Raw genomic sequence first — 22,990 nt, 5'->3', positions numbered from 1 at the left:
ACACATTTCATTACACCAAATACACAAAATAATGTTATTTTTAGCAACGTCATATGACCCCTTTAAATTGATCTGAAGTGGCAGTAAAGACATTTATAATGTTATAAAAAATTGTATTTCAAATAATAAAATGTTCTTTTAAACTTTCTATTAACCAAAAAATTATATTTAAAAATATATTAATATATAATTAAAATTATTAAAACATATATGAATAATATATGAATATTAACTGTTTTAAATATTGATAATAAAAAAATAAAAATAAAATAAAAATCTTGAGTACCAGACCAGCATATCAAAATGATTTGTGAAGGATCATGTGACACTGAAGACTGGAGTAATGACTGCTGAAAATTCAGCTTTGAGCTTTACATTTTAAAGTATATTAAAACAGAAAACAGATTTTAAAGTGTCATAATAAATTGTAAAGAAAGAAAGAAAGAAAGAAAGAAAGAAAAAGATTCATTCAACATGTAGTTGAGTCACAATAATGTTGTCAAGCAGCCATGTCTCTGGCAAGCTTGGCAGGTGATACCTTGCTTCCATATTATGGAGCAACAGTAGCGTAGTGATCTGAGAGGTTATCCAACTAGCCATCTGTCACATGACTCTCTATCTCTGTCGCTTTCTAAATTACAAAATGAGTACAGATTATTCTTTTGAGGGTCCTTTATCGCTTGAAGGGAAATATGTTAAGATCACCAGTAATCTCTAAAGGGGTCCTAGATTATGATTTCATGGTTGCTGTTTGAGCATAAAAAACATTTGCAAAGTTACAATGCTCAAAGTTCAATGCAAAGGGAGATATTTTATTTTACAGAATTCGCTTTTTAAGGCCTACAACACATGGCTAGTATGGACTACAACGAGCTTCTTCCTGGGTTGGTGACATCACAAACCCTAACATTTACATAAACCCTGCCCCCGGGAACACGCAACAAAGGGGGTGAGGCCATGTTGGGCTGCTTTAGAGAAGATGAAGAGTCATTGTAGTAGAGTGTCACTGTTATAAATGAAACAATTACTCAAAAAAATGTGCTACAACGCAATCATGCTGTACTAAAGATTTAGTAAGGTTAAAACCGTATATCAAAAGCTAACATAAACAGCAGTAGCATTTACAAATAACAGTGTATCTACAAAGTATGAGACAACTACAAACAAATACCTTTCTAAAACGTCCTGTAAGAGCTGTGCTTGCACAGGTTCTGCTCGATCCTCTTCACTAATATTCTCAGGGTCTGATTCAGGCTCTAACTGATAAGGCAATATTGCCATTTGTTTTGTTTACAATACATGCAACTAACTGTAATGTTAAGGGGGCATGACGTTTCCGGACAACGTGCACTAGGCAGGTTAGCGAATCACAACACACTGTGGCAGCTAACTAATCTGAGCTCATTGCGTATTTCTGAGGGAGGGGCTTCATAGTAGTGGTCGACCGATATGGGTTTTTTGACAGCCGATGCCGATATCTTGGAAAGCAGGGTGCCCGATGGCCGATATAAAGCCGATATAATTTTATTTATTTTAATTTATATTTAAGAAATTTGAAATCATTTGAAAATAGACAAAGCATTTTCACAAATAGATAAATATTTAATAAAAATCTAATTAAAAAGGAAGTAAACACTTTAACTAACTGGGCACTCAGTATACTGGGAAGTTTGTGTGCATTGGGAATCATATTTTTTTTTCAAATAAAGCCAAGGTAACACTCATTTTACATACAGCACACAATGAAAGGGACATGAATATGACAGTGGGCAAATGCATAAAGCGCAGCATAATTTGAAATCACTAGTTTAAAGTTTCGCGCATCTCTAGTCAAGCAGAACTCTCCTCCTGTCAGCATTCAATTTGCACGGACCGACCGTCACGCAGAGAACACGCGATCATGCAGGATACAAATGCACACTTCACAAGATCTGAACTAGATTCAACTAAGTCTGCAAGGTTTGTGAAATTAAACGTTCATTAGTCATTCAAAGATTTGTTTAAATGATACAAATGCGTATTTGCTGAATGCTGACGGCAAATGAGAAAGTATTATGTTTGCCTTTCTATTACTAATAACATTAAAGCAATCGTTATAATACTTTTTTTGTATACATTTTAATTCCTTTGTTTAACAGTTCTATCTGATTATTAGATAGACTTCTATCCATATTAGACAGAACTGAACGATGACAGCAAACAAGAGGGAGAATGTGAGCTGTGTGTGCTCAGGCGCTGCCGTTCTCAGCGCCGTCAAAATAAAAGTCTGCCGCGTTGTCAAAATAAAAGCCTCGAACACATCGGCCAAACAGAAAAACTTATCGGCTGATGCCGATATTTGAAAAATGCCAAATATCGGCCAATATATATCGGCCTTGGCGATATATCGGTCGACCACTACTTCATAGAACCAGGAAGTCAACAGAGTGCTTTTACAAGAACAGAAACAGAGTTGTAGAATAAAGGTAAATATGTGAAAGATAATGCAGTTTTTTAAAAACAAAGCATGAACATGTTACAGTGCACACCATAAACACAATCGAGCCTTTGAAAATAGCTGATTTACCACCCCTTTAAGAGCTCCAACCCCAATATTGGGATTACAGATACTATCAAACATAATACTTCACATAAAGTTGCATATACTTAAGAATCAGTGTGTTTTCATAATGCCACGCAAACCAAACAGGATTTAAATGACAAACATCTGTGCAAGGCTATCGCTAACTAATCCGAATACTCTTCACAACGGCAACGTCATTGTTCAGATTTTGACCTGGTCCACTCTTTCACCCTTTTCTCCATCTATTTCTTTCTCTCCTGCTCTCAGACCTCTCACCCACTCTATCCATCTATAAGTGAGAGCACACAGGCTCGTTTCCATGGCAACCCCTGCAATCTAAACCATCTCAGTGCCTGGGCCGCACCGCTGAACAAACATACACAACAACCTCAGAAGATCCCCTGCTCAACATACAGATAGACAGATTTGGATTTTAAGAAAGAGGGAGACGTAGGGAAGCTGACAAGAGAAAGAGAAAACCAGGAAGAAAATGGAATAGAGAACATTTAGCGCACTGTAAATATTCAAATAAAGAAACTCATTAAGGAAAAGAGAGAGAGAAAAATATAAATCTAAAAATAGCCAATTCCACCTCTCCTAGCAGCCCTGCATACATTTGCATGATAAGCAGCAAAAAGCTGACACTCACTGAACGGTGAACACATGAAACCTGGGAGAAAGTTCAAGTGTAGGATGAACAGGAAGTGGATGAGGACAGCCAATCAGGAAGAAGATGGACAGAAACGGGGTTAAAGGGGTTTGTTTGGGACAGCTGAAGCAATATTTGGTCTTTGCTATGAATGTGTATTACTGTAGTGTGTGTGTTCAGTAAGTGTATTCCTGATAAGTGTTTTGAGAGCGTCCAGCTTTGAGGTAAAAAAAAAGCACCTTTTAAATACACAATATATGGCAGCATATCAGTTATCACATTTTTTTTTTTTTTATCGGTATCATTTATCATATTGGATATATTGATCAATACTGGATATTTATTTGGGTCATTTCTCCATTTTTTATTTAGACATTTACATTCAGTGGTAACACTGCCATCAAACACTCACTAACACAAGCAGATCCGAGTACAATTTTTTATGCATTTGAAAAGAGTCTCTTATGCTCCCAAAAGATGCATTTATTTGATTATAAAATACAGTAAAAAGAGTAATATTGTGAAATGTTATCACAATTTAAAATAACTATTTTCTCTTTTAATATATTTTTAAAAATGTAATTTATTCCAGAAAGCTGAAATTTCAGCAGCCCTCAGTGTCACGTGATCCTTCAGAAATCATTTGAATATGCTGATTTGGTGCGCAAGAAATATTACTTTTTATTATCAATTAAAAAAAACAGTTATGCTGCTTATTTTTATTTTTTTTGTGAAAATTTTGATACATTTTTTCTAAATGGAAGGGTAAAAATACAGCATTTATTTGAAATGAAAATCTTCTGTAACACCATAAATGTCTTTACTGACACTTTTGATAAATTTATGCTACTTTGCTGAATAAACATATTCATTTCTGTAAAAAAAAAAAAAATTACTGACCTCAACTTTTGGACAGTATTTTGTGTGTGTGCGTGTGTGCATATATGTACATATATACACGTATATATGTATATATATATATATATATATATATATATATAAATTGTAACTAAACTATCACATGCCACCATTGTTTTGAGTGTTTATGTGTTTCTGTCTGTTAATCCATGGCTCAGTCCCACCTGCTATTTTGAGACTGTAAATCCTGAACAAGTTACATGCTGCACCCGACAATCAACGTTTTCACTCTGTAGGCACACACACACACACACACACACACACACACTTCCTACTTATTCCTTTTTCAACCCGTGTTGGTTATCCTTTAATACGGTTAAATGTATTGAATGGTGGAATGAGTCAGAAGCCTGAGGATGGAGAAATACATTTGGCTGATGAGAGGATCACTATAAATAGAGAAAGGTAAAGATAGAAGCACAGCGTCTGTCACCTCTCATCAGAAGGGTGAGCTGATAACAGCAAAAGGGACAAACTTACTCAAAGCAGGTGGGAGCCAGGATACTTCATTGCTCGCATTTTCTTTTCAATATCACAAGATTTATGTGTATATAAACACACTCAGGCAGTGGAACAGACAGTAATATATTTAATTTATCCGAATGAAACATCTTTGACCAGCGCAGCTCAGGTGAGAAGCCTCTGATATCATCAGTCTTTAAACAGCAATGAAAATTTGTGCTCTGAATTGGGCTTAACTCACAAAAGAGCCTAGTGGGACATTGGGTCAGGAAGGTAGGAACGTGGGTAATTTTTACAGAAAGCAAGGATGCCGCAGTGCCTGAGCTATTCTGATCTGCGTAGCTTGAGGTGCCACTGAAAATAGCTCAACTACCCTTCATATCTAAAGAGATTCTCTTGCCTGTGTGTGTAAGACTCATTGATTGGATCTGTTTGTGGAAACAAGACAACAATCTTCCACCTCTACGTACCAAAAACTACCCTCACCTGCTATTGGTGGTATGGTTGCCATGGCAGCAAATATCAAAGGTCATGACTTGCGATGGGAATTGTAAGAAATGGAACAATTTGTGTTAAGTCCCATTCATACGAAGTACGTTAACTATCCACATCACAACTATAACGACACAGGAACGTTATCGCTGGAAGAGTTTATTTTCCAGCTGATGAATGATAACAACATTGACAGCCAGTCAGAACAGAACCAGACAATCCATCCTGCTTTAAAAAGCTTGAGCATTTAAAGTGACAGACAACAAAACTGCAGTGCATGCCTATAATAAACATAACGTTATCATGCGTTGGTGTGGATGCGAATAGTTATCGTTCTTGGTGTAAATTAGATTTTTAATCTGATTCCTCTTAACAATTCCTGTTCCTTATCATTCAGTTACATTAATGATTCTTTTGAATAAAGTGTATCTTAAAGTGTAACTCATGAAGTGTATCTATAACTACACATCATAAAATAAATTAATTTAGGTCTCAAGAGCCTCAAGAACATAACAATTTGTAACATACCAGAACATAACATAAGTAACAATTCTTGGATCATGGCGTAGGACATAACAAAAACTACGTGACTCACATTGGTTGAGAAACAACTGATTCATAGGTATTTGTGATTCAATAAAAATAATAAAAAATACGCTTGAGAATCAAACTTCACTGGTCAAGCTGTTTCTTTACGAACCTGCTCTAAAGAGTAAAATTTCACTAGTCAAGCTGTTGGCTCATATGAGTCATTAGCTTAGTGATCGGATTTCTCTGGTCAAGCTGTTTGTTTTTGATTTACTAAAAGAATCGGCTCATATGAGTCATTAGCTTGGTGATCAGATTTCACTGGCTGAGATGATTGTTTTTGGTTCACTAAAGGTATCAGTTCACAAGAGTCATTTGCAGGAAAGTAAAACTTCATTGGTCGAGCTGTTTGTTTATGATAGTGTTGTAGTCAAGACCACCTAAACCGAGACCAAGTCAAGACCAAGAACAGAGTGTGTTGAGACCAAGACAAGACCAAACAAGCACTCCTAAAATTCATCTGAAAGATCCACATTTACTGCCTGAAAAATATCTAATATTTAATCAATAAATACAATTAGAATAATAAGACACAGAGCTGTTATAGCAATCAAATTAAATCACTGACAACAGAAGTCCTCTTTGCACTGCAGAGGCGGCACAGAAGCTGCATCTGAATTGGTACAATTACAACTGCAGAAATATTGTTGAGATCAATGTTTTTAAAATTTTGAATATAGAAATATAATGGAAATATAAAAAGACTATGAATATCAGACTAAAACCGCCAGTAGGGTAGGTGGCGACATATCACTTGAGTGAGTCACAGAATAATTTATTCAAGCGATTCATTCATAGCAGCTGATTTATTTAATAATGAAACACAGCTGTGTGTTGCTCAGAAACACACAACAGTTCTGCTATGGATTTGTTTGGAACTACTTTCCTTGTAGAAATAGCCATAAAAAAATAATAATAATAATTAAAATTGTGTCTAAAATGTAATTCACCTAATATTAACTTCTTGTTTGTTGAACGTTTGTATAAAATCAATATCGAGTTTTGCAATTGTGCTCATATTCGTGAAAACAGATCTATTGCTCTTGTGATATTGCTTATCTTAAAATTTAAAAACAAGATCTCATACAAGTACTTTTCTGCAATCTTACCTTGAATTTTTACATTAATTTTGGTGAAATTACATTTACATTAATTTGGTGAAATTTCTGACACAATTCCCCAATAAATTCCGACCGGCACTGCAGTATCAAATGAAATCAAATTAGAAATAAGTTACTGATTGCATTTGAAGCAGTAAGTTTTACATCATCTCATTGAAGATGTTAACAAATAAATCAGACGATGCACCAGCAATTTAGTGATATCCCCACAGAAATAAAATCCAGAGTCCTTTTAGTCTGAGACCAAAATAAGACAGAGTACAAATGAGGTCGAGACCGAGACAAGACCAAGACCTTCAAAAAATAGTCTTAAGACCGGTCTCGAGTACTACAACACTAGTTTATAACTCATAAGAGTCATTAGCTTGGTATTCGGATTTCACTCTGATGTCATACTGTCCAAGATTCCCAAGAGTCATTCGATTAGGGAATTAAACTTAATTAGTCATGCTGTATGTTTTATGCTGAATAGTAGAACAGTATTTTAATATGCAGTGTGAGACCCATTTCTGGAAGCAAACATCATGAAAATAATTTTGCTTCTGGGTTTAAAAAAAAAATAGAACCAGTTCTCAGCTCCCAACCCTAGTCATGAACTAAAAGGGTGCTTGCTGATGCATGCTGGGAGTTCTTGAGAATATGCACATCTATTGATATTTTATCAGTCTCCACTAATATACTGCACTGACTTGATCTGTTGTTGTTGTTGTTGGGGTTCTCATGCCCATGTCAAATCACCCCACCCAGGCAGGTCAGAACAAGCACAGAGCTTTGGATCAATATGAAAGATCAACCAGAGATCAATAGGTGTGTGTACATACAATCATACAGAACAAGGCTTTGCTCAGGCCACTGAATATAAACTGGAGGGATGCTGTGCTCTCATTTATGCCCAGAGCAAAGTCGCACATTAGCACTAACCGACTGTTTGCACGGAGACGCTAGAATTAAGTGATCTCCAGCCAAGCTCATCCTCAGTTTACTGACACCTCTGAAAAGAGGCCTGTGATTAACGCAACATCCAGACAACACAACTATTATTTAGACACAGAGCTTGTATCTGTGTTTTATTGTCTGTTGCGAATGTATGTGGACGTGCCTTTGTGTGGGTGCAGTGTAGTTGTTTGTTGCCCCTTACATTTGTGCGTAAACGTACACATTTATAAGCCTATAATCACAGCTCATTGATGAATTAGCCTAGTGTGTCAAAACACCAATCATTTCTAAAATTAAAAGGAGTCATGCTTTAATAGGGTTAGTTAAACCTAAATTTAAAAAAATAATAATTTTGGGTCATCATTTACTGTCAACCCCCCCCAAAAAAAAACTTTTTATCGAGAAATTTACATACTATTGTTTACATACTATTTATAGTAAACAATAAAGTAAAGCTCCAAAAATGACAAAAAATGCATCCTAACAATAGTCCATATGACTCATTTGCTTTGTTTAAAGTTTTCTGAACCCATACAATAGCTTTGTGTTAAAAAAAAACTGTATAAAGCAGAGCGGTTCCACTCTTACATATACAGGTTAGCGATGCCATAAAAGAATCATTGTGGGTTCCCTAAAGAACCTTTCAGTGAACAGTTCTTCTTGAAATAACTATTTTTCTTTGTGTGAAGAAATAATCAGAATAATCTATTAATAGTCTGAAGAACCTTTTTTCCACTATAAGGAACCTTCTGTACAATGGAATCATAGATGAACCATTAAAGAACCTTTATTTTTAAAAATGTATAAATGGGGAAAAATGTTCAATATGGTGACTGTAGGCTTGACTTTTAAAGTTAGAAGTTTCTGATACAGGCATTGCAGCGTTCAATATGGTGGCTGCAGGAATGGACATCCATCTTACAGCTATAAGAGGCAGAAAAATTCTATCAAAGTCAAATTTGTCAAATTTTATTTCTGACTAGAATTAGAAGCCCAGAGGCATTATGAATATGACTTAGCTTAAAGGGACAAAATCCTAATTAAATGTAAGCATCTCATTCGCTTTTGATGTCAACCTTGTGCAGTGTTGGGGAGTAACTAGTTACATGTAACGGCGTTACGTAATTTAATTACAAAATAAATGTAACTGTAATCAGTTACAGTTACTAAGAAAAAATGTGTAATTAAATTACAGTTACTTATGAAAATGTTAACGATTACAAAGGGGATTACATTTGAATATTTTCACACACACCTACATAATACAGATTTAATTGATTTATTTTGATTGCATTGGCTGCTCTGAAAGTGTAAATGTTTGAAAATGATTAACAGTTGCAAATAAACATTCATTAGAAATGTAGAAAAGTAATCAAAAGTAATCAGTTACATTACTTTAATAAAGTAATTGAAAAAGTTACACTACTATTACATTTTAAGTAGGGTAACTTGTAATCTGTAACCTATTACATTTCCAAAGTAACCTTCCCAACACTGACCTTGTGTAACATGCACTGATGTGCCGAATTGGAATATGCATTTGCGAGAATGAAATCTAATAGCTGCAGTTGCTCAATAGAATAAAAAGTCATATGGTTTTGGGATGGCACGAGTAAATGATGACAGAATTATCATTTTTGGGAGAACTGTCCCTTTAAAACAGAGAGACGTCAGTCCATTTTCTGAATCTTGATTGAATTGTTATTCAATGAAGATTATCTGTCATGATCATCTCCGTTAATGCATCCAGTCAGTTATAACCTGAGAGGGGAATTAAACAAAGCTATTCCTGAATCAAAGTCCAGCATTGCTGCTTTGAGTCTGCATCATTAGTTTACCTCAACTGAAGAAAGGTATCTCCCAGCACCAGCCTCAGGTCTGCGAGTGGGCTCTCAGAACATATGCTCAACACACACCCAGGAAAGAACAGCGTCAGCCCCCGCGCGCACACACACAGAAGCGTTAAAGAGTGGGATTTCCCTAATGGACACTGCTGCTTTCCACACACACATCTTCCTCTCACTCACAAGTATCTTGGCGCAGGCCTTTCTAATGCACTAATGATGCATCACAATACCAAGGGGATTTCATGAATCTATCAAACACCCACCATCAGGACAGATAACAGTCCTCTGATCATTACTATTCAGTTTTCAGTGATTGCACAAAACCAGTGTTCAAGTTTTCATGTTTTAGTGACAGTTTTTTTCTATAGATGCAACATTTTAAGTATTTCTTCATATTACATTAATATATAATATTCATATTATATTAGTAATTTTAATCAATTAGTTTTAATCAGATTAAAATGGCAAATGAACAATAACAATTGGTTTAACGTAAATAAAATGTTTGAATATTTGGTTTACCTAAACACGTACACCACCAACATTTGGAATTGGTGAGATTTTTTTTATGTTTTTGAGTCTGTTGCTTATAAGGCTGCATTTATTTGATACAGTAAAAACAGTAATATTGTGAAAAATTAATGCAATTTAAAATAGATGTTTTCTATTTTAATATATTTTTAAATGTCCTTTTTAGCAGCCATTATTCCAGTTTTCAGTGTCACGTGATCCTTAAGAAATCTTTTTAATATGCTAATTTGGTGCACAAGAAACTGTATTATTTTCTAGAAAAATGTTTTATTATTATCAGTTTGAAAACATTTGCTACATTTTTGTGCAAAATCAAATATATATTGTGTAAGATTTTTTGATGAATAGAAAGTTTAAAAAGAACAGCATTTATTTGAAATATAATTATTTTGTGACACTATAAATGCCTTTACTGTCACTTTTGATCAATTCAATGCATCCTTGCTGAATAAAAGCATTATTCCCCTTAAAAAAATCGTATTGACCCCAAGCTTTCGAATGTATAAAATGTATAACTGCTGACGTCACACCCACTATATCTGTCTTTGCTGTCTTTGTGATAGTCTGTTTCTTGTGTTAACTTGCTGTGGACTGTGGACTGTGGAGTGTGCTGTGGAGTCTCACCTTCACTGGAGGATCCTGACAGATCAATGATGACGAACACTTTGCCCTCGGGCTCCAAGTCGATCTGTATAGAGGAAACAGAGAGAAGAAACCAATCAGAGGAGAGCATCCCAGCACAAAAGGGAATCATCGAGAAGCACATTATTCACTGACTTTGTGAAGGCGCTCTGTAAACATTTCATTCAACATCACCTTCACTTTTATGAGCTGATGTCAAAGTTCACGATCCCTGTAATAGATTCCCTCTGTGAATCTCCCTCTACAGGGATGGGGCCCCATGCACATACGCTCGCTAACTTCCTGCTCTCTGCCTCTTTTTGTTGTCTATAAGGAGGGAGGGTGGCAGAGAGTTGGCAGGGAAACTGCTTGGGTTTTATAATTCCTTTTTAAACAATTTCCTGCCAGTGCAGCACATCCCGAGCGACCCACGCGGGCCCGACGCCTAGCCGAGATTCGACACCCACTCGCCATCAGCTTGGCGTGGGGGAAGAGGAGCTGGGAGAGGCACCAGCTCCACAATGTCAGGAAACCACTGCTTAATCTTATTATGCAGAGAGAGAGAGCGAGAACACAGGCCCCGCGGTGCATATGTGGAGGTGGATGGAGGTGTCGAAGAGAGATATCGAGCTGCATTCATAGAGCATCTCAAAATAGGAGGCCTGTTTTATTTTTCTCTTCACAGCGATCTAGATCACCAGGGACACGGCGGACCCGGTGCCAGATAAGCACTCTTAGCCTCTTCCTAAATATAGGAATTAGGACATGAGGAACGGCACAAGCTCATCTGATGGGCTCTGCAGCAGGAACGATTCCGTTTGCCCAGATTTCAGTCACAGTTTGTGCTGCGGGGGTTGCATTTCTGTCGTTTTGCCCCGAGTTTAACCTGCTCTCTCAGCTGGTAGGGGGAAAAACAGATTTATTCCTTCCATTTCTGATGAAATCATCAAGTTTTGCTGCACTTTTGAAAATTGAGCCTGTCGCACTCTCAAAACCGCCCTCTTGACCATATCAGACCTGCGGCCATATGATGAAATTAAAACCAAAAGTCACTTTAAGACGAAAGTTATGACTGCAGAACTGCTGATGATGTCATCTGAAATGCTAACAGGGTGATGACATGTCTGTTATTCAGCCACGAGGCCCCTCCCCCCACGGCCTCTCTTCCTGTGATGTCATGAGATTCCATTCAACAGCAGCCTCCTTGAGTGTGTTTGTCTCAGAGGTGCAAACGGCCACTAAATTTAGCAGAGGAAGGAAAGGCCACTGCGTGTGTGTGTGTGTGTGTGAACGCACAAGGATGGAGCAGTGTGTTCTAGTCTCCCTGATGACACTCTCCAGGAAACCAGTATCATGCTTTGCTAAACAATGTTGGCAAGACTGCTTTGCTGGTCGTGCATGTGAGTTTGTGAGCCTGTCCAGCCGTCGCCAACTTATAAGCTCTTTCCAAAGCTGCTGTCATCATACGAGCTCAAGGACAGCCTGCAGACGGCAGTCTAGTTATAGTCTTCAGCACGCACACACACTCTAGAATGTAAAAATCATTTTCTTTAAAATGATTTTTATCTAGTTTTCCAGCAAAAATGTCTAAACATCCTTCAAATAAAACCAATTTATGACTTTTGTAAGATTTTACTTGTTTCAGAGTTTTTCTAAAGTTGTCCATGTTTAAAAGCATAAACCTTGGTAATTTTGATAGATTTATGCTGTCAATTAAATCAATATTTTTGTCTTTTTCTCCAGTAAAAAAAAAAAAAAAAAAATTTTTAAAGTTGTACATACATATACATATCAAGATATATTCTTAAAAGAAAAGGTTATTATCTTAAAAATTAAATATACTGTTTAAAAATTACAGTTTTTTTCCCCTGTATCTCCAACAATAAAGATGTGTTAATGAGCATCAGCTAAATCCTAAAATGAAAATAATGCTTTTGATTTTGTTGTCTTTATTCACATGCACAAACAAATATGGCAAAAGAGGAATTCATGTGAATTTTGGCCCTCCATTACTAAAAGAAAGAGAGCATGTGGCATTATAATAGTATATCTTATATGGCTCAATAGATATAGATCTTTGCATAAATTAGATAAATCCCAGATTTTACACCACATTGTACATTACTCTAAAACCTTTTGCTAACTGACAGCGGATAAACTGATGTAGTTAATCTGTTTGCTGCATGTGATGAGCTCGACCAGACAGATATACAGCAGCCTGTCAATCAATGCTGATTTGTCCCTTTTGAATAATGTAGAGCAGCACTGCTGCAGAGGGTTAGATCACATTACTTGCAAAGGGAAAGAGTTTCTTCCTGCATTTTTTTTCTGTGCCTTTTCTCTCTTCCTCATTTTGTGGCATCTCTGAGGTTTGCTCTCTCTCTCGGTCCATTTTGCTCCTCTTTTTTCATACACAGATCTCATACCATACCACTGTAACTGACTGTTCACACCTGCACAGAATGAAGATACACACATGACTTTGCTTTTAATTTATTAATTCTAAAAATGTTAATATTAATTAAAAAATATAATATAAATGTATAAAATAATAATGATAATATTAATGTATTAATAAGAATACCGCAGTATTATTAATTTAAAATAAAAAATGATTTAAATTCAAATAAAATATGTAAAGAGAGAGGTGTAAATAAATGTACACTCATATTTACATATATATTAAACACAATTTTTTAATTTGAATTAAAATAAATTTTAAATTAAATTAAGTTTTAAATTAATAATCCTCATTATTAATAATGATTATATATTATATAGTATATGCATTATAATATGTATTATACTATATATTCTTAATAATGCAATATACATATGAATATTTATATTTGTATATCTACTTACATAACTGCTTATATATTTGTATATACATGAATATTTTGCAATTAACTTAAGATGTTTATATTTAAAAAATATGTTAATAAATATTTTTTTACTTTTGTACTTTTTTTGTTGCGTACATTATTTGCAGTGCTTCATGTGTAGTTCATTGCCTCATAATTAATTACACAGTCTTGTAATGATGAGAAGTTGTAATGATGTGATCCCTGTCAGAGCTGCTTGGTTTGGTTCATGGCTTAAAATTATTTGTTAAATAATTTTAAAGAATTAAATGGGAAAATACTAAGCTCCTGAAAATCTTGGACAGTCACTGAAGCACTCCATGCACAAAATCAATCATAACAGTGAATGCTATTGGGGTCAAACTAAAGGCATCATATGGATATCATGAGGACATAACGGGAGAGTAAAAGAGAAGAGCAGAGAGAGAAAGGGAGGATAAAACCCAGAGATAAGCCGTGGGACATAATCAGCTCCTCTTATGCAACACCCTGCAGCTCAACCTCGTCCAAGCCCACAGCTCAAGAGGCTCACTGTCCCTCCCTTTAGAAAAGGGATATCACATATGAGATCTCTTTAATATCTCAACTGTTTCACCAAGACAGAAATGACATGACATGGAAAACAATTAGAGACTGTGAAGAATCTCCTGCCTCACAGATTTTCTAAAAGACCCTAGTAATCTCGTATGAGTTTCAGAATACAGATCTCAATATATCTCAAAATCTGCTCAGATTTGCCAAGATACCAAAGTCTTCAACAGACTTCAATATTAACTCAAACATTTCTCCAATTCTATCCACAACAATTACTAGATCAATTCTTACTGAATATCAACTATTGTCTCTAGTTTTATTTGTCCTATTAAGAATTTTAGGAGAATCATCAGAGTATCAGAAAGCACAAGTATACTTTTCCGTGCCCGACAAGATGTTTTTAAAGTTGAAAATTACAAAACAACAAATACACTGTTCAAAGTTTCAACAAAAGTATTTGGACAGTTTCTAGAACTTATCTGGGACGTTAGTGGAGCACGCTGAATAGTTAATGTGATGAACTACACCTGTGGTTACTCTGCAAGGACACTTGGGAGAACTTGAGGAGAACTGACTTCATACATCCACTAAAAATCACCTCAGGGCCAGTTGTTTCACGCATGCGCGCCGCTTATGCCATTGTAGTGTGTATGTGGTAAGGCTATATCAAGTACAACATGAGGAAAACAAACTCTTGCTCTGGTTACTGTCCTCCAGTGCCTGAATGTGCACCCTTCATTGGCCCGAAGTCTCTTGCTCGCCCTTCTCTGTTCTAATCACAACTGTGCAAACAGATACCCAGTTACCCACAAGCCACAGAAAACACATGCCGCTCACGCTCTCCCGAACACACGTCTCTATGGAAAAATGCTTAGTGCTGGACTGGTGAAGTCAGAAGTCAGGTGGATTCTGATTCTGTCTATCAATGTGTTTAGCATTTCAAAGCTGGGGAAAAAACAATCTGAAAGTGATTCCAACTATGTCATTCCTTTGTATTGTGGACTTCCATATTCTCAAAGAATTAGAATGATTATTAAAACTTTATAGTTATCATTATTGTTGTAGTTATTGTCCTTGGTGTGAACGGGCCTTTACTCACCCTAATGTTGTTCCAAATCCATGTGACTCTCTTTGTCGCTGGAAAGTCATTAACTTTTTTAATGGGAAAATAAACAGAGACATTTTTAAAAGTATCTTTGTGTTTCACAGAAGAAACTAAGTCATTCAGGTTTGGAACGACATAAGATTGAGTAAATGACAGAATTTTCATTTCTTAGTAAGCTAACCCTTTTTGCTTGAATTTGTTTGTATGATGTACTGGGAAGAAAGCTCATGCTAAATTTCCACCTTGTACATTCAGCACTAACGTTATATGTGGAGGTGGTTGCGATTTATGGATCCATGTCTCAGGACTAAATATAAAAGTGATGCGTCAATCCCAGACCATCCAAAAAAAGTGGACTGTTTCTTTAAGAATGAAAAATGAAAGGAGTGAGGCTGTGTTCAAGCAGTTCATTACATTAAGCTGTTAGTCCTATTATGACTCTTGATTTGACTAGAGGATAGGGAACTGAGACTTCTCTGTAGGGATGCGTGAAGAGAAAGAAATACTGCGATTGAAGACAGTCTCCTAACCATGCACTTGGGAAATTAAAAGTAGGTCCAGGAAGTTTTAAACACATGTGCCACTGATTTCTAAATGAATCTAAAGCTATGATTAAACATTGAGGAAAACTTCCTCTTCCCTCCTCAATTTTGCCCTCTCCTCATCCGTTTCTTACTCTTTCTCTAAGACAGTTTGAGCTCAGCAATGGTCCTCCTACGTCCATCTGTCAACAGCAGAGTCTCAGCGTGGTGGCGGTGCGTCATGCACAGCTCCCATTCACACTCAAAATCACATACAAACGTGGCCATACGAGCACATTCAGCTCTGTGAACACACCAACTATGAGTGAAACCTTCAGAGCTCCATGAATTACTAATAAGACACCACACCAGGGCTAACTGAGCATAATTCATGATACAGACTAATAACGGGAGCCTTTGAAGGTCTGATGGGAATTCAGTTTGAATAAACACTAGGTCCTGAGAGGGCTTCACGGCTTTAATTTAGTAAATAGTGCAAAAAAAGACCAGACAAAATGAAAATAAAACGCTCATGTAACTGTGGGCACAGGAACAGACTACAAGCCTTTTTGTCTCAAACTTCATGAGGTGTGAATTACTTTGATTTAATCTCGGCATAAAACAAGCACACACACACATATGCCAATAGTTGTGGTGCTGTGGGGTGTGGGTGTGTGTGTGTGTGTGTGTGTGTGTGAGAGAGTGTGAATAGGGTGCTGAGAGGATTCGAGTCTGTTGCTGGCTCCTGCAGAGAAGATGACTGCAGATATGATGATGGTGATGATGAGAGATTCTATCCCCACTGTGGGCCATACGAGCATTTCTTAAGAAGTAGTCATGAATCTGAACACATTAAAACCTCCAACCCCATACATACCACCCTTGCTCGCCTTCCCTACCTTCACTAAATGGAGATTTACACACTCAAAGATGCCCTTTCCAGACTCTCAGCCAAACCAGGGATACTAAAAAGTGGGATTTTTTCATTAGAAATGTATGTTTCTTTTGTAACATTAACAAGCATAATTTGCTGCTATAATGCCTAAAATTTATTAGAAAATGTTTTTATTATATATATATATATGTATAAGAAGTTTGGGGTCGGAAGATTTTTAAATATTGTTTGAAACAAGCTTCTTATGATCAGTAAGGATGAATTCATTTGATCAAAAGTACAGTAGAACAGTAATATTATGAAATATTATTGCAGTTTAAAATAATTTTCTATTTTAATATGTTTTCAAATGTAACCATTTCCTTTAATGATTACAAGGTTTAAAATAACAGCATCTGTTTTAAATAGAGTTCTTGTAACATAAATTTAAATGCATTTACAGTCACTTTTGGTCAATTTAATGTATCCTTGCGGAATAAAAGTTGTAATTTCTTTCAAAAAAATAAATTAATACGGTTGACTTTTGAACAGTATTAAAGGACCTTAAATGATGATGCCCAAAAAGTCAAACACACAATCTATGCCAACATTGGAACCCAGAAAAAAAAGGCTTCAAAGTTTTAAAATAATATGAAATCAATCACATTCACATTTTCCATAACTTATTTTCATACTATATGAACATGCCCTTGAATCTACAACAACAAGTCAGTTTAAAACCCATTAGCACTACCTATAAAGAGAATATATTCACATTTGTGGTGTATTATGCTGTGGAGGTGAGAGTACAAGTGTGTGTAACTGGGTCATGTAGATAGCAGTGCAGATCAGGCATATTTGCAAGAGTATCTCATCTGTCACCTGTATTGTTCCCTTTCACTGTAAGCATGCTCAGTGTGCCCCAGGCGAGAGCTCAACACAGCATGGAAAGCTAGACAATCGGCAGTCAAATACACAAATCTGTAAAGCACACACACACAAACCAAAATACACAAGAGGAACAAATGAGGACAGACACAATTAAATACAATAACAGAATAGCTCAACAAACACAAAAACATTTCACCGCTCTCTCATCAAATCATTTCATGAAATTAATTAGTGCTGCTGGATGAACTGATCCTGCTTACCCACTATTCACCCTTCGCCCTCAAATCCCGAGATTTGAGAACTGATGAAAAACACTGAACTGATGTGTCACCGGGCCAAAGGCATAATGAGAAGGTTTCTGTCTGTACGAGTCAACATGTCGCCACCTCTGTCTAAAAGCATAGATTCGGGATTCCTAAGAAATCCTTGATGGGTGAAGGAACTCAATCAACACCCAGCTCTGATGAGCTTTGGCTTGGCAAGAGTGTGATGTGGGTTCCTGTGACAACGGTATGCCAAAGAGGGGGATGAGTTGGTGTTTTAGCCTCGGCCTGGCCTATTTGCGCAAATGGCTGGGGAGAAGTGAGGGCAGATGATGTCAATGTCCAGTAACCAGGAAGTACTGTATAGCTAACACCAACATTTAACAGGAGACAATGAAAAAGAGAGCTGCTGGGCATAAACCTGTAAAATACTGAGTGCAATCGATAACTGTAATGTAAGCTGTAATGCAGTGGAAAGACATTAAGGAAACTGCAGGCCTTAAAGCTCATTATCTGCGGCTAAAGCAACACTCCTAGTGAAATGTGTTTTAAGCATTTGGAGCTGGTTTGTAATGGACTGGACGTAATGTCAGGACCATAAATATCTGTGAATTTAACAAGGATAGTTTGGACAACAAAATGGAAGGGAAGGAAACCCAGTAGAGAGATGGTGAAGGAAGCAGAGGAACAGCAGGAGGAGGACAAACGAGAAAGGAGAAAAAATGAACCTGAAAAAGACAAGAGTGAATGAACGGCTACAAGATCAGCAGAAGTTCTGCTTGCCACAGGCAGCCCCCACTTTCTCCGACTCTTTACAGATGACTCCTCAGTAAAAGGCTGGTAACTGAAGGCAGAGATATCCCTATAGATAAGGACCACTTTCGCTGGTGATAATGGGATTGTTGCTAACTTGAGCTAAGGGTGTCGTGGATGATCTGTGACATTCCATAAAGAAGCTGATGGAAGGCTTGTAAATTATTCAGTCTGTTCCTGCCTCACACAACAAAAGACGGGTGGCTGTGTCTCAATAGTGTCTGAGAACTATCCAAAAGACCAGGCTCCAATTACCTCTTCCGCTAAATGCTACACCGACAACTAACATGACGCTCAAACCCAACTAACCATCGGCTAAGGATAAGGAGAAGATGCCTGTACCCAAAAGTGGTGCAATTTCAGAAAACTTTGTTGCATCGTACCAGGCGACCACAACATGCGGTTGGGGAACGATTACAGGCCAGAAACCCAACAGAGAAGTGGTAAAGCAACAAACATGACACAATAGCGTCTTCTTTAGGGTCTGAGGTCCTGGTTGGTTACTTTTTCCACTAAACAGTTTTGTAACTGCTGCTGCTGCTACTGTTTCTCTATGGTTCTGCTTGTTTAAGTAGAGGAGGCTATCTAAATTAGTAGGCATGCTCTCCTTGTTCCAAGCAGAATAAAGCTCCACCTGTGTGGGTACCAGTGGGAGTGAATGTACGGATGAAGCTTATTGGATGTGTATCCACTGTGTGAAGAGTGTGGGTTTCTCTGGAGACGTCTGGCTCCAGCTTCTGCTGCTCAAATGACATGCCAAGAAACAACTGTCTTCCTAAAAATGAGTCCCATTTGGTTTCTTTTTCAGTCTCAGACACACTGTACCTCTGTGCATTCATTTGAGATGACACTAAAAACTTTTCACTAAAAGTTTTACATACTAAGGCTCATTATACTGGTTGTCTGTTCTAATTGACCCTTCGCAAAGACCCGCCCCCGTAGTTACTGCTGCTATGTCCGACAAGCCATGCCGGTCTCACACCACAAATGTTCTCACACAGTGAAAAATATATTGTGGAGCAAAGAGAAATAAGAAAAATAAACATTAATGAAAATTAGAAGGTATTTTATTTCAACCGCATAAAGACGTCAATACACACCCTTAAGTCCACCGAAGTTAATCTACTCTCCTGTCTGATTTGTTTGATATGATTGGTCAGATTGCCTGTCAATTAAGCTCCCTGTGAAGGGTCAATTACACCATGTATTCTAATAGAAACAATAATACTCCAACAAATGAAATATTACATTACAAGCTGGTTAGTGCAAAATTCAGAATTAATGACATTTTAATGGCATTAATTACTTTTAATTCATAAGTTGGAATTAGAACTGAATTTACCTTATCCTACAAAAAGTCAAACTGGAATGACAGGAAGAGGAATTTACTGAATAACAATTCAAAGAACCTGGTATGATGAAATATACTTTCTAAATAACTGTATTATCTATTTATATGTCATTCTGTCTGTCTGTTCAAGGACTTCAAATCTTTTCAAATTTCAAAAACTTTACCAAAGCAAGAGTTGGTTTGAAAAAAGTTCTTTTCTAATTAAAAATTACACTTAAATGAACTTCTTTGCTTTTTACTTTATACTCAAATTCAAATTCTGGATCCTATTTTCTACCTCAATTTAAATTCAGTTCAAATTCAGGAACTGATCTGACGTTTTAAACATTCTCAATTCAACTTTGGATTGCACACAACCCTCCATTACCAGACACCTTCACCCTTTGTCTATGGTCATCAACTCTGGAAAGCAAACTCTTTCTTTTATTAATTTGTGTAAACGAGACATGGCAGATGAAGTTTGTACTTCTGTGCCTCTCTGGGAAATTACACATACCAGAGCTTCCATGTCCGAATCGCTGTTATCAAGCGTGTCTGTGGCTATGAAATCTGACAAAACCTTCAGTTCCAATTAAGTCAGATATATTGGCCGAGATTAACATATGACAGAAACTGCCCTTTTTGTTGAGCCGTACAAACACTTGTACATTTGAATGATAAAGTTAAAGCATGTGGAAACTAAAGCAGTAAAATTAGTTTAGCATACAACTGGGATGATTTAACTTGGCAAATGTTTCCCTTTAGCACACAGGTGGAATAAAGAGCTGTCGGTGAGACAGAGGGCTCAGGATGTGTTACGATTAGGCAGGTCGTCAAAGCCATTATGAGGGAATGCAGAAATTAAATTGATTTCCTTCTCACTCTCTCGCCTGACACATTTACAGCGTGAGTTGCCAGTGACAGGAGGGGAAGATTGACCAATGCAGCGACATAATCAATATATGCTGACCTTTCCCTGGGTGTCGAACGACCAAACGTACAAAACACTCCCAACTGCAGCCCCTGAGCTGTGTGAAGATTATATAACAAACCAACTCATAATTCCAGGCATGATTAGAATGCTAAGTGAATCTCTGACTATTTTTCCATGACATAGAAACACATTATAACACAGCAGCATCAAAACATTCCATTTTGATACTATTGTAAAAGATAATCACACGTTTTTGTGTGTTATGCACCCTATAAAAACACACAGCAGCCTGTAATTGACAACAAAATTACAATCTATAATTTCTTTTCATTAAAAAAGATACAATAAGCAACATTCTCAAAAGAGAACAAAAGGGTCAAGCCAACACTATTAAAACTTTAATGGAAGCCAGTGAACTGAGTATCACTTGTCCTTTTTGCAGTAAAAGGGATTAATTCTACTGAGTGGACAAAATCCAAAATAAGGTGAATGGCAAGGTGAAACACTCAGTTAATATGATTGTGCTGTCATACACCATAATTATTTTATGTATAACTAGATGTATGACAGGTTGTAGAAAACTATGTGTCAAACTCATTTTACAGCGTGCATAACTAAGCACTAATTATTTCCTTTTCTGGCATGAGAGCACTATATCTCATGAAGGCAATTTGCAAAACAGCTTCACTTGACGGAAATGGTGAATGTAGGTCTGGATTGAACAGCAGCAGAACATGTTCTGTCGAGAAATGGGAAAACCCCCAGAGCGTGAGAACCCATGAGGAAGGCTGGGAAACAAGAGGCTTTGCTGGGGAGAAAATTATGGCCTAGACAACAGATCAGTGGTTTTCAATTTTGCAAGACTACATTTTAGATGTCTCCACACCAACTTTAGTTCTTGGAGCAGCTACGTATATGAGCTAATTACATAAATCAAGTGTGATAAATAAAGGTAGGCATCCATAATGTCATAGTGCTGGGCTACTTCAGGACTAGGACTGAGAACCACTGCACTAGATTGCACCAGCGTTTCTCAATTCTGTCTCAGTAGAAGTGCTCCGTAACCTTGGGTGTGAGAGAATAGTAAGACAACCAAAATGAGCAGTGTTGGGGGCCTCCAGGGGCCAGACTGAAGTGATTACACTATGCCAATAAATTGTGAAATAAACATACCCAATCTTCAAAGTGCCTGCTGCCATTCTGCAGCAGGTCTTCAAATTGTATAGTGCAGTTGGCCACAAAATCATCATAGCCAATCGGCGCGTCGTGAAAGACAGACAGTTCGATTTTCTTCCCATCATAAACCTCTGTTACGAACTCATCGTTCCAAGCTGGACTATTTGTCTTCTGCTTGGTACAAGTTTGGCCCACGCGGGAATCATCCACGTTGAGGGCGATATACGTGTCCAGGAGGAAGGTCTGGGTCTTCGGTCCCACAGCATGCCGGAGCGACCATGGGGTGGGCTTCAGATGCAGAGCTTCGCAAACCTTGATCTTCAACACTCCATTAAAAACCACCATGATCAGGCTCAAGTGAGATGCAACTGGCTTCTTTACAAGAACAGACGGTTTCAAATGCAGGTTTTGATTCAGGGGCTCGCTATACCCGTAGATGTCATCACGTCATCAGTGTACATGCACGTATAGATGGAAGCTGTGATGATTTAATCCCCTAAACCACTAGTCGGGTCAACCTGATTCTCTCATTTGAGCGGAACAATCAAATAGGATGTAAAAAAGCGATATGCAAACCAGAGGCTCCTGTTTTTGTTTACGATCCGTCTTTCCTCATAATGGGAAGCATACGTAAACAATCGAATTCCTTACGTCTGGAATAGCGCTAAGTAGAGGGACGAGTCCAAGAGGCAAAATATCCCAAATGTGATGGTCTTCAGCGGGGCTTGTCTTGTACTATTTGTTTTCAAATACGCGTTAAATGGGAGAGGCGTTTTTGGATTCCTCCTTTTCCCAGTCTGATGACGAACCGCTGGGAGACGATTGCCATCCGCTCGACGAGATATTCAGCTGCTTATTTTCTTTGTTGATTTGAGAAGGTGAAAGCATTTGAGCTACACGCTTATGTTAGTCCTTTGCGCTGCAGCCTTCCTCCCTGTTCGCTCTCTGTCTCTCTCT

The 22,990-nt window shown here is 37.3% G+C and overlaps 1 pseudogene; it reads right to left on the bottom strand.

The window, feature by feature from the left end:
- The window catches only part of LOC107700125 (protein kinase C epsilon type-like), a 64,307-nt pseudogene extending 41,332 nt beyond the window's left edge, over positions 1-22,975 (bottom strand).
- Between the last annotated feature and the right edge of the window lie 15 nt (positions 22,976-22,990).

Source organism: Sinocyclocheilus anshuiensis, unplaced genomic scaffold, assembly GCF_001515605.1.
Source record: "Sinocyclocheilus anshuiensis isolate Anshui unplaced genomic scaffold, SAMN03320099.WGS_v1.1 scaffold1135, whole genome shotgun sequence".
Lineage (NCBI taxonomy): Eukaryota > Metazoa > Chordata > Actinopteri > Cypriniformes > Cyprinidae > Sinocyclocheilus > Sinocyclocheilus anshuiensis.
Note: the sequence above shows the minus strand (reverse complement) of the source record. Positions and strands in the feature narration are given on the sequence as shown.